The sequence below is a fragment of the Protobothrops mucrosquamatus genome, unplaced genomic scaffold (genome assembly GCF_001527695.2).
Source record: "Protobothrops mucrosquamatus isolate PMUCROS unplaced genomic scaffold, P.Mucros_1.0 scaffold2231, whole genome shotgun sequence".
Taxonomy (NCBI): Eukaryota; Metazoa; Chordata; class Lepidosauria; order Squamata; family Viperidae; genus Protobothrops; species Protobothrops mucrosquamatus.
In genome coordinates this window covers 111,516-124,555 of record NW_015388321.1, presented here as the reverse complement: position 1 = coordinate 124,555, position 13,040 = coordinate 111,516, and the positions used below count along the sequence as shown (strand labels likewise).

General features: G+C 44.5%; 1 pseudogene; it reads right to left on the bottom strand.

Annotated features, from left to right (window-relative positions):
* LOC107295130 overlaps positions 1 to 13,040 on the bottom strand; it is a 22,592-nt pseudogene that overhangs the window by 6,031 nt on the left and 3,521 nt on the right.

The following is a 13,040-nucleotide window of genomic DNA, read 5'->3' as shown; positions in this document are numbered from 1 at the left end:
CGACGCCAGCGATGTGGCAGTTGGAGCTGTGTTACTGCAAAAGAACAAAAGTGGGGTCCTGCAACCCTGCGCCTACACCTCTAAGAAATTTACTGAGAGCGAGCGGAGATGGGCAATCTGGGAGAAAGAGGCCTTCGCAATTAGATGGGCGCTATTAAACTGGCGACACTATCTAGAAGGGAGCAAGGGGCCATTTGAGGTATGGACAGATCACAAAAATCTAGAAGCACTGAAAACTCCCCGCAAATTGTCCCCAAAGCAAGTGCGGTGGGCACAGTACTTTAACCGCTTCGACTTCACTCTAAAGTACATACCAGGAGGAAAGAACTTCCTAGCTGATGCGCTATCCCGATTACCCCAATACAAAAGCGAACAGGAGGAGGTTAATGAGGCAATTATCCCCAATTCACAAACTGCCGCTGAACTTACACCTCGCAGGGTCCCCAATCCTGATGACCCTAAAGTAAAGATAATAAAACGAGAGCTCCTTACTGACCAATGGTTCAAAGATAATCAAACCTCCCTAACGTGCAGGAATGGCTTGGCTTACAAAGGGGGGAAACTATATTTGCCAGAAGCCCTCCGTCTAATGCTCTCAAACACAGCCATGATGTAAAACAGGCTGGACACTTTGGATATTTGAAAACCCTACACCTCACCCGCCGGCTATTTTGGTGGCCGGGGCTGAAACGGGATGTAGAAAACTATGTAAAAAGTTGTACTGTATGTGCCACAATGAAAAGAATCTCAGGGAAAACCCCCGGGTTACTGTAGCCGGTGGCAGACCCTTCTCAATCCTGGGAAGAAATAGCTATGGACTTTATAGTAGACCTACCTGAAAGTAGAGGAAATACTGTCATCTGGACTGTGATAGACCTGTTCTCGAAGCAGGCTCATTTCATCGCCTGCAAAGGACTCCCATCTGCCCAACAACTGACCAAATTGTTCCTGAAACACATTTACCGGCTGCATGGAGCCCCTAAGCGAATAATTTCGGACAGGGGGGTGCAGTTCACAGCGAAGTTTTGGAAGAGTTTTCTTAATTTGATTGGATCATCTCAAGGTTTATCATCTGCTTTTCATCCGGCCACCAATGGGGCTGCAGAATCCGCTAACAAAATGGTGGAGAAATATCTTAGATGCTACGTTTCTTACCAGCAGACGAACTGGACTGACCTCCTCCCTTTTGAGGAGGTGGCGTACAATAATTCTGTGCACAGCAGCACCGGCTACACGCCTTTCAGAGTGGCCACCGGAAAAGAGTTCAGCCCAATACCTGAATATCCTCAGGTGCCCTCCGCTTCCCAGACACTTGACCAATGGGTGAGGGGGTGGGAAGAAGTTTGGAGAAACACAAAAACTGCTTTAAAAAAGACTTTTGAAAGCTATAAAAAGCAGGGTGATAAAAAGAGGGCTCCCCAAAGAACATTCCAAGTTGGGGAAAAGGTTTATTTGTCAACTAAGTATTTACGCCTCAAATTGCCCAGCAAGAAATTGGGACCAAAATTCTTGGGGCCTTTCCCCATAGTAAGGATCATCAATCCGGTCACCGTAGAACTAAAACTCCCTAGACTTTTAGGGAGAATTCACCCAGTTTTCCATTGCAGCTTGTTGAAACCTTATTGGGGCTCCACTTTAAGACCTCCCCCGAAGAAGGCACCTGGGCCCCTCGTAGTTGCGGTACAGACCCACTATGAAGTGAAACGTATTCTTGACTCTAGAAATTTTAAAGGGAAATTGCAGTACCTAGTACAATGGAAGGGATACCCGTTGTCTGAAGCCACCTGGGTGAAATCCAGTGAGGTGAAAGCTGACAGGCTCGTCAAAAGGTTTCATGCGAAATACCCCAACAAACCAAAAACTAATCATTAACATAATGCTTTTGTTTACATTACAGGATCTGTCCTTTTTGTAAGGGGGGCCGGATGTCAACGCTGCTAATATTGAATATTCTTGCTTTGACAAAATATACAGAACTGCCTGGTATTTTTAGAGTTAATTCAGATGATGGTGGGGGGGAGGAGAAAGATAGGACTGCACGCGGGAAGAGAATGGAAGAGAACCTTTGCCCTTCCACCTGACAGGAGAACGTGATATATGACAGCAAATTTAGGGAGGGAACATGCTGGTAAATTAATTGCTCAGGGGAAGAGAATTTCAGATCTTAGCATCCCTTCGGTCGTGCCGACATGTTGTAACATAAATAAAAGACTTTTTAGGAAAACAATGCCTGGAAGTTCTTTGAAGTGTTTCATTAGTCGGAACCTGACAGGGGGTAAAGAGACTAACCAGAATTGTGCTGCAGCCTACTCCAAATCCTCAGCTAATCTATCCATCATACTCCAATAGGCACCTGGATACTAACAATCAGGCTTTCAATACTGGATGTTTTTATTGTCTCAAACCAATTCTGAAGAGTTCATTTAATATCGGAGCATACTATTTTCCCTGCAATCAGTGTCATTTTATCTCTCAGACAGACCAACCTTCTGGTCAACATCTGAGAGTATTTTTGGTTCTCCATCCATGAAGACTGCAGTCAAGTCAGTCCCATCTTCTCCAACGGCTACTACTGGATCATCACACAGGAGACAATTCCAATCCTGGCTGCAAAATGAAAAGCAGGTACGAGTGCATGTTAAGTATACCAGACCACTTAACTGCTGCAGGACAGACAATGTGGCATCTATACACAGGTAGGTGTAACAACTGTACCCAACAATAACATATCATCAAAGATTAGTCTAGTAACTGTTTCAAAATCACATTGCCATTTTGTTCTCCCAAGAATGTTTCTGAGCCCTCTATGTAGACCCAGATACAACTTTAGAAAAAGCTTCTATTGGAAAAGAAATTGTAGAAAGTCTTAGGTTTTAAGGCCACCTGCCTTATATTCAGGTTCTTGAACAAGTAACTTGTTCTTTTAGCCTGGCCAATTCGAGTTTCAATGAAGTGAATGAACTCACTCATTTGTACTGACACCAATTATTTTCTCAACTTTCAAATTAGGCCAGTGGTATACCTATGCCATCACTGTTGTCATATTGCTTCCCAAAAAATTACACTGAAAGCCTATTCTATACAGACCATCCAGCCTCTATACTACACAATATTCAGAGGCATAATAGTGGATTTTTAATACTTGGGAGGTATTTATTTGCTTTTAACAGATGAATTCTAGTTTTTTTAATTAATGTTACCCAAATATTTTGATTGAATATTCAGTTCTATTATACTACGCAATCAAAACTTTGCTGACCTTAAAAAAAAAATATTTAAAAACACTGCAAAGTATTTCACATCTCCATTACTGCTTGTGCCATAAATATGCAAATTGAGTCTGAGGATTTCCCAAAGATGAGAAGATGCAATGCAATCAATATACTATGCCTTCTCACTCTAGGGAGCTTGTCTTTACAGGAGATTTCAATTCTATTTCATTATAATTAACATATGTAAGAGGAGCACTTTTCCAAGAGCCCTATTTCCTCTGGTATACCTATGCAAGAATAGAACAAGGTGAGTGGCTTAAAGCAACAAAAAAAATATTTTAACTGAGTCTCCATACATCATAGCTAGCCCTGACTGTACTTTTCCTCCCACCACCACTCCACCAAGGCTGTCAGAGATTGTATTAGAACAATTAATTCATATATTGTGTGAAAAGGGTGCTTTTGTTCCATTTCCAAATCTTATCTGGATCAGAAAAAAATGGAACACAGAACTGCAATTGTATTATGCTGCCATATGAGCTTCTACCAGGCAAGGGAACATATGGAAGCTTAGCCAAAAGGAGAGAAAAAGCAATAGTTATAATACTGACACAGAGATTGCAGCTCACTTTCTGGGTGGGGTTTTTTTTTGGTAGTACTAACAAGGATGAAAACATTGGATTTGCTGCAACTACATTTTCTACCTTCTACAAGAAGGAAAACTGCATATACAAAAGTCTATACCCAGGGATTTCCTGAAGGGCAGGCAGGTGACAATCCAGGTGGTAGCATTTTTTGCAGCTATCACACATGACCACAGCACCAGCTTTCAGGCAGATCCTGCAGCAAGCACTTTGCTCCCCATTAGCTGTGCCATCATGGCTGCGAACAGACTGCATTTCCATTGCACAGCTGGTGCTGCCACTGGGGGAGATGAGCCGGGGGGCTGCAGAACCTTCTGGAAGGAGGGCATCCTGGGGCAGGACAACTGGTTTGGTGTCTTTAGTATCTGTAGCAGAAGTAGGATGTTCGATAGCTGCCTCCATCTGCTCCTCCTGGAGGACAAGGGGAGTGTGAAAAACAATGCACAAGAAAAATAGGCAAAAAAAGCAGGGCAAAGGAAAAAAACAGCAAAAGCAGACTTGTTAGTACAGATAACTTAAACTGCATTCCTGGCATGAACTTGGTAGTTTTATTACCCTCAAGGAAATCTCTATACTACCTTCATGATTCATTGTTATCATTTTTCCTTGTGGGTAATTGTATTAGAGGTAGAAGAGACCCTAGAGAATCACCACAAATCCCCCAAATAGTTGCCAGGCCCAAGCCCAGAGACAACACAATGAAATCCAATCAAGTTCAATCTTTTATTTGCTTACATCTAAAGGACAAAATCTAACCTACTAGATATAAACTGAGAGATTTTAGGGTATGGCTACCCTCAACTTCTCCCCCCACACCCACCCATCCAACTCGGGATTGTGCAGTCTCTTAATCTGGGCCCATCACCCAATAGTCTAAACTTCTCAGAAACTTCTCAGAATCCAGAAAAAAAACCCTTTGATCAGCTGTACCTCAAATGAGATTACAGTATTCCTTCTAGACAATTATGACCCCTACCTGATGATCCTAGAAATCAAATCCCAAAATACCGTTAACACAATTTAAAAGAGAAAAAAAGATATCTCACATGTCTGCTTCTATCTCCTCGCCCCCCCCCCCCATCATTGCTCCACCCTCTGTGGCTTACCCCTGCTTCCATACTGCAAGAGCTGGTGCTGGCACTGGCACGTCATGATATATAACAGCTGGATTAATTTTAAGGCTTCTACCAAGCAACCAAGACTGCTACATGCTGCTTCTGCCATCTTACACTGAAGTAGGCTATTCTAAAAAGGACAATGCTGACCTTCACTGCAGCACCTGCAGTTGGTAGCCCTGCTTGTTGAGCAGCAGCTTGCTGGCCTCCTTGTTCAATCACAATGAGATTGTAATCTTCACGAGAATTGCCCGGAAAGACTTTGAAGACAGGTGGCTGGTTATCTGATGTCAAGTCCACATCCAGCCGCTCCAGACTAACCCGGGGCACTTTCCGCACAAGACCAGTTTCTCCATCCTGGCTACGGGCTCTAGGAATATGCAGGGATCATGTTAGGTGATAGGCCACAGCTTATTCTGGCACATTAAAATTGTAATTCACAGGGCTAAATAAAACTCCATACCAAAACATTATCAATTCTTTGACAAGTACTAAGTTCTTTCACAGTAGCTGGCCCAAAATACATCTCCAAAGTTGGCATCCTTTTTGCTTAAGACAAGTCCTCTACTCAAAAATATCTTATTAACACAAGGCCTTTCTCCAGAGAATCCTGCTTCTGATTCTACATGGATGATGGTTGTAGATTCTGATTCTACAGTTGCATGGAGTTGAGCAGCACATTTTTAGTACTGTTACCTTTTGCAGAAAGAAGGTATTGTTGTGTCCTGAGCCTGCAGAAGCAGGCTCGGGACGATGCAAGAGTCCCGGGCATTGCAAAAGCTGCCCGGGACCAGACTGAGTGGCGCCGGCCTTGCGCGCATGCGCGAGGCGGGAAAAGACTGCCTGCTATTGGTTGTGATTGCCCGGGGATCTGGGAGTATAAAAAGAGGCCTGCGTACCTCTGCTCTTGTTGGTTGGTAGTTGTAAGAGAGTGAGAATAAAGATCTGTTCTGTAACATGAATTGCCTCCTTCGTCATTGATCTCCGGACTTAACACTGGCGACGAAGGTGGGATCTAGTCTAGTTAGCTAGGGAAGCTTAAGACTCACCCAAAAGAAGTCCGGAAGAGGGACGACGGCGTTGAAGTTAGCGTCTATCCTGTCAGTACAGCATCGCTGGAGGGTGCGTGCAGCTGAAGAAAACCCTGTCCATTGATCATGGCGAAAATCGGTCGTTTATCTGAATTTGATGTCTCTCACCCGGAAAAATGGGAATCTTACGTTGCAAGGGTGCAGACTTACTTCCGAGTGAATCAGATAAGGGAAGATGGACTAAAGGCTGCCACAATGTTGTGCGTTTGTGGGCAAGACGCCTTTGAGATCGCCGAGAATCTATTTGCCCCGGCCTCGCTAGAAGCTGTTTCATACTATGATCTAAAGAAACTTTTGAAAGAACACTTCCAGCCCAAGCAATCTGTTATTGCGTGGAGGCACACATTTGAACTGAGAGATCAGCGAGCTGGGGAATCAGCAAAAGAATTTATTGCAGCCTTGAGAAGAGCAGCTAAACTGTGCGAGTTCAAGGATTTAGAAGAAAGGCTGCGCGATCGTTTTGTATGCGGACTGAGGAACAGAGACTTACAGCAGAAGCTGTTTGCTAAGGAAGATGTCTCTTTCCAAGATGCTCTGCGAGAGGTTACGGCAGAGGAAGCTGCAGGCGGAGCGGTAAAGAATCTGCGGCCCACTCGAAGCGCTCCAGAGACTGCAACCATCCACAAGGAGGACGTGCGGGAGGACTCGGAAGAGGATCCTGAAGATGAAGTGGACAAGCTTTATCAAGCAGCCGGGAGGAGGCCCAAGGATCGTCCGGACAAAGGCCCAGCTGAGCTTCGATGCTTCGGTCGCCACAAGCGGGCGGAATGTCGGTTCCGTTCCGCCATCTGCAGAGTGTGGGGCAAGAAAGGCCACATCGCAGCTGTTTGAGTCGACAGAAGGTACAACCGAAGGAAGAATTGAATCTGAAAGGTACCAGGGTCCCCAGCCAAAACAGGGTGGGTTTCTGTGCAACACGCAGAAATATATTAAGGATTGGCACACACAAACCCCTTAAAAAGAAATTGTCCCTTAAAGTAAGGTTGCAAGGGGTTCCATTGTCTATGGAACTGGACACGGGGTCTGCCCTATCCATAATTTCCCTCAACACATTCCACAAAATCTGCAGCAGCAGTGGCCAGCGAACTACGCTCAGGCCTTCTAATGTAATTCTTACTGACTTTCAAAATTCCAAGGTGTGCNCAAGGGACCTCCAGTTTCACTAAAGCTAGATTCAACTGTACAGCCCATAAGGGTTAAACCTAGGAGAGTACCATTTGCTCTTAAGAGTAAGATTGATGCTGAACTGGACAAGTTGCTCCAGCAAGGCATATTAGAGCCTGTAGACTCTAGCCCGTGGGAAACTCCCATTGTCACGCCTTTGAAGGCAAATGGGGACATTTGTATATGTGCAGACTACAAGTACACACTCAACAAGGCCCTACAGCAACATGCTTATCCTGTGCCTGTAGTGAGCCACATTTTGGCTTCTCTTAAAGAGGGTAAGATTTTTGCAAAGCTAGACCTGGCTCAAGCGTATCAACAGTTGCCTGTTGATGATGCAGCAGCAGAGGCTCAGACTATTGTTACCCATAGAGGGGCTTTTCAAGGTGAAAAGGTTGCAGTTTGGGGTGAATGTAGCCCCTGGCACTTTTCAAAGTGTAATGGAAAACACCCTGAGGGGTATTCCTGGTGTGTGTCCTTATTTTGATGACGGTCTCATCGCATAGGACTCACCTCAAACGCTGGCAGAAAGGTTAAGGGCTGTTTTGCTTCGTTTCCGAAGAGCAGGCCTTAAGTTAAAACAGGACAAGTGTAAGATTGGTGTCCATTCCACTGATTTCCTGGGGTTCAGGATAGATGTTCAGGGCATCCATCCTTCTGATGCTAAGCTCAAAGCTATTCAGCAGGCCCCAAGCCCTAAGTCTAAGGGTGAATTACAAGCCTTCTTGGGCTTATTGAATTTCTATCATGCTTTTCTGCCTCATAAAGCTGCTATTGCTGAGCCCCTACACAGACTTTTAGATAAAAATGCCTGTTGGCAGTGGACCAAAGTCCATGAAGCTAGTTTCAATGAGGTTAAGGCCTTGCTTACATCCAATGCGGAGTTAGCTCATTTTAATGAGCAGTTGCCAGTGTGTCTGGCTTGTGATGCTTCCCCCTATGGTGTGGGAGCTGTGCTTAGCCATCTGACGGCTGATGGGACTCAGGTCCCTGTAGCATATTATTCTAGGACATTGTCTGCTGCTGAGCGTAACTATGCTCAAATTGACAAGGAAGCTTTGGCTATTGTGGCTGGAATTAAAAAATTCCATGATTTTATCTATGGCCACCCTTTTACGGTCTTTACTGACCACAAGCCTTTGCTGGGGTTGTTTACTACGTCCAAACAAACCCCACACATCCTTTCCCCTCGCATGCTGCGATGGTCCATTTTTTTGTCAGCTTATGACTACTCACTAGTTCACAAACCTGGAAAGGAAATGGGTCATGCTGATGGCCTAAGTAGACTGCCCTTGCCTGCTGTGGAGGCTGCTCCTGCTCCTGCTGTGCACATATTGTCCATTCAGGATTTGCCGGAGTCTCCCCTTAATGCTAGGGATGTGGCTGCTGAAACTGCCACTGATCACACGCTTAAACGCGTGCTGACATGGGTGCTGTCAGGTTGGCCTGACAGATGCCCAGAGGAGGATTTCCAACGCTTTTGGGTTAAGAGGCACGAGTTGTCCACGTTCAATGGCTGCCTCCTCTGGGGTTCTAGAGTTGTGATTCCGGCCTCATTGAGGTCTAGAATCTTAGTTTCTTTACATGAGGGTCACCCTGGGATTGTCAGGATGAAAGCGCTTGCGCGCAGCCATTTGTGGTGGCCTGGCATTGATAAAGCCATTGAGGCCCAGGTACATGGGTGTCATGCGTGTCAGCAGTCCAGGCCGGAAATGCCTCAGGCCCCTGTTCATAGGTGGGAGGAAACATACACTCCGTGGTCTAGAATACATATAGATTACGCTGGGCCCTTTCAGGGGCAATTCTTCCTGGTTGTTGTGGATAGCCATTCCAAGTGCCTGGAAGTTGTTCCTGTGTCATCCACCACTACTGCCAAGACCATCCAGGTGTTGAGAAGCATTTTTGCTGCCCATGGTCTTCCAGATGTCTTGGTGTCGGATAATGGTCCTCAATTTACTTCTGCTGAGTTTCAGGTTTTCCTACAAGCCAACATGATTCGCCACGCGACTTCAGCTCCATTCCACCATTCCACCCTTCCACCAACGGTCTGGCTGAACGGATGGTCCGCATCGCCAAGGACGCTCTCAAGAAACTGACTTATGGCAACTGGCATCACAGGTTGGCTGACTTCCTTCTAGCCCATCGTACTACTCCATGCACTGCCATGGGTAAGTGCCCGGCTGAACTCCGTTGGGGTCGCCGGCTTGTGACTAAATTGGACAGTCTGCATCCGGAGCGAGGAGCTTCACAGGTGTCCCATCCGCACGCACCACGGGTCCTTCACGTGGGTGATCCTGTCTGGACCAGGAATTACGGGCCTGGACACCTCTGGGTCCCGGCAGTGGTCTGCAAGGTGTCGGGGCCTCTGTCCTACGAGGTGTCCTTGGACGACAGTCCCGTCCTTCGCCGCCATATTGATCAGCTGCGTGTGAGGCTGGACTCGCCTCGTTTTTCTCCTCGGCCTTCTCTGGGGGAGGGGGAGGAGGAGTGGGGAGTGCATTCTGGGGATCAGTATCAGCAGCCGACACTGGCTGTTGAGGACACCATGGGTACTCAACCCCCAAGTTCCGCAAGTGCTCCAAATAGGAATTCATGGGGCAGGGGGCAAACATACACCCCCACACTCACTCCAGCCTGGGAGTCACACCGGAGGTATCCTCACTATCCACAACTCAACAACAATACTCCAGACAAGGAGACTGACTGGGAGCATCCTCATAACTCACAGCATACAAGAGAGCAGGCACAACAGTTTGGGGACTTGCCCTTTTCCGCAATGGCTCACAGAAGGAAGTCCCCACGCATTAGGGCTAACAGGGAGGTATCCTTGGACCCTATCACTACAGAAAGGAGCCAGGAAAATTACACCCCTTCAGGGAACAGGGAGATGAGTTCAGAGGGCTCAGAAAGCTTCCTAAGAGGCAGGTCGAACAGGTACGGAGAACAGCAGAGTCCAGGCTTCCTGAGCCTAGGAGGCGAGCAGGGAGGTCAGGCAGCAGTCATAGGGCAGCCGCACTGTAATTCACCTAGTGTGGAAAGCAATGGTGGGGACCATTCAATCTCCCCAGGTCCGAGAATGTCGCTATGGGTCAAAGGCCCACCCAAATACCTTGCAGATTACGTGAGGTGAGCAAGGGTTAGAGGGACCTGGACAAGAGGTCCAGGTTGGTTAGCTCATAGGAAAAAAAGGAGTCTGGGCTCATTTATTCTCAGAACGATAGCACTACCAATACTTTTCACACTCTGTGCATTTGATGCAAAAGTTAGCAAACACATACTCTACCAAAGGTGGCGTACATGTTGGGCGCAGCATTGTTTTATCTAGGGGGGAGGGGTGTTGTGTCCTGAGCCTGCAGAAGCAGGCTCGGGACGATGCAAGAGTCCCGGGCATTGCAAAAGCTGCCCGGGACCAGACTGAGTGGTGCTGGCCTTGCGCGCATACGCGAGGCGGGAAAAGACTGCCTGCTATTGGTTGTGATTGCCCGGGGATCTGGGAGTATAAAAAGAGGCCTGCGTGCCTCTGCTCTTGTTGGTTGGTAGTTGTAAGAGAGTGAGAATAAAGATCTGTTCTGTAACATGAATTGCCTCCTTCGCCATTGATCTCCGGACTTAACAGGTATCTTGCCAATTCAATTTTAGTATAGTCAGATCCTATATCTTACTCTTTCCTGCAGTTTGTGCCAACCAAGGAAGAAACGTTTATACAACTTAGCCCTATGGCAATGCACTTTAGTATTCTCAATGGCTGTCCCCCCAAACTACTACTAGAGAAAACAAACTTATTTACAGTATACATTATCTTTCCTCTTTTCTGTACAAATTATTCAAAGCAGCTTATAAATCTGAAATTAAAGTTGTCATCAAAAAAATATTATGAAGATGATTTGCCATCACTCATGATCACAGACAAAAAGGGATTTCTATACTCTCCATATGTAAAGTTCATGTTGGTGGGGGCAAGCAATTTCAATACATCCAGAATAACTTCTACAATTACGTCTTCTCTGTAGACAGTTCAAATGCTTCTTCACTGCCATTTCCTGTATTCTAGTAAATACAGCCACAGGATATGGAATAAGACATGTTTCTCTGGGATAAAAAAGTAATTTCAACAGTTTAAATAACCAGTTTTAAGATCCAATCTGCTCTAAGATTAAATCCTCAATATAAAGCCCTGAATGCCAATACTGCTATCCATACTCAAGCAGACTTTCCTCTGTAGGACAAGACCTTGTTTTCTGTCACATACTGGAAGGCATGCTTATAGAGTAAAAAACAAATGATTGAAATTCCCTGTATTCAAGACATCTGGAACTATTGCAGGATGGGCTCCAGCACCCTAAGAAGACATAGCAACACAGAAAAGAACACAACTCACCTTTTCATTCCAGACAATTCACCAGAATATGATCCTTCTGTTGTAGCAAAAAGAAACAAGTGTCAAGAAGCTCATGATTCACCCCCCACTCTACAGTGAGGAAAAAAATTATTTGATCCCCTGCTGATTTTGTACGTTTGCCCACTGACAAAGAAATGATCAGTCTATAATTTTAATGGTAGGTTTATTTTAACAGAGAGACAGAATAACAACAAAAAAATCCAGAAAAATGCATTTCAAAAAAGTTATAGATTGGTTTGCATTTTAATGTGTGAAATTAAGCATTTGATCCCTTCGCACAACATGACTTTTAGTACTTGGTGGCAAAACCCTTGTTGGCAATCACAGAGGTCAGATGTTTCTTGTAGTTGGCCACCAGGTTTGCACACATCTCAGGAGGGCTTTTGTCCCACTCCTCTTTGCAGAACCTCTCCAAGTCATTAAGGTTTCAAGGCTGACGTTTGGCAGCTTAAACCTTCAGCTCCCTCCACAGATTTTCTTTGTTTTTAATAGATATTTTATTGAGTTTTTATAGTTACAAATCTTTATAGTGCTTAATAAACAACGTGTTGTCTGGGTTCACATATTTACCATTAACAGTAATACAACTTCCATTTCTACTCTCTATTCTGCTTTTCTAGCCATTTATAAAAATTATCTCATGTTTGAAAATATTCTGTATCTTCTTTCCCTTTCATTTTCAGTGAGCCTATCCATTTCCGCACAATCCAAAATTTTGCTAATTATATCTTCTTCCAATGGTGTTACTTAGTTTTTCCAGTACTGTGCAAATGTAATTCTCGCTGCTGTTAATACATGTAATATTAAATATATACATTTTTTGTCATAGTTCTCTGTAATTATACCTAAAATAGTTCTGACTTAAAATCTACATGTTTTCTTAACATTTTCTGTAACCACATGTGTATTTTTGACCATTTTTCTTTTGCTTTAGGGCATGTCCACCAAAGGTGATAGTACGTGCCTGGCTTTTGCCATTTTTCTAATTCTACATTGTGTCCAAAACTTTTTGCCCAAGTTATCATTGTTTCTTTAACTTGTTCATCTTCCATCTTCAGGTTTAACAAAAATTTATAAAGTTTTTAAATTAATTTTTCATCTGATGACAGTAGTATCTGGTCAAAGACTGTTTGATCTTTATAAAAACCATATGTTTTGGCATCTTTTTTGTATCTCATTTGCATTTGCAAGTGTGGCCAACATGATTGCTCAATTAGATTAATTTATCTAATAAGAGGATTTTGAACTTGGAAGGATGGGATTTGTACTTTGGGTGGCATGCTTATCTTTTTATGCAAAAAAAGATTGATAAAACTTTTAGAAATCATATAATAAGGGCTGCATTGTTGAGAGTTTGGCAAAAATATTTTTTCAAGTTTGATGTTAAACTTCCAATTTGGGTGATACCGTCACAT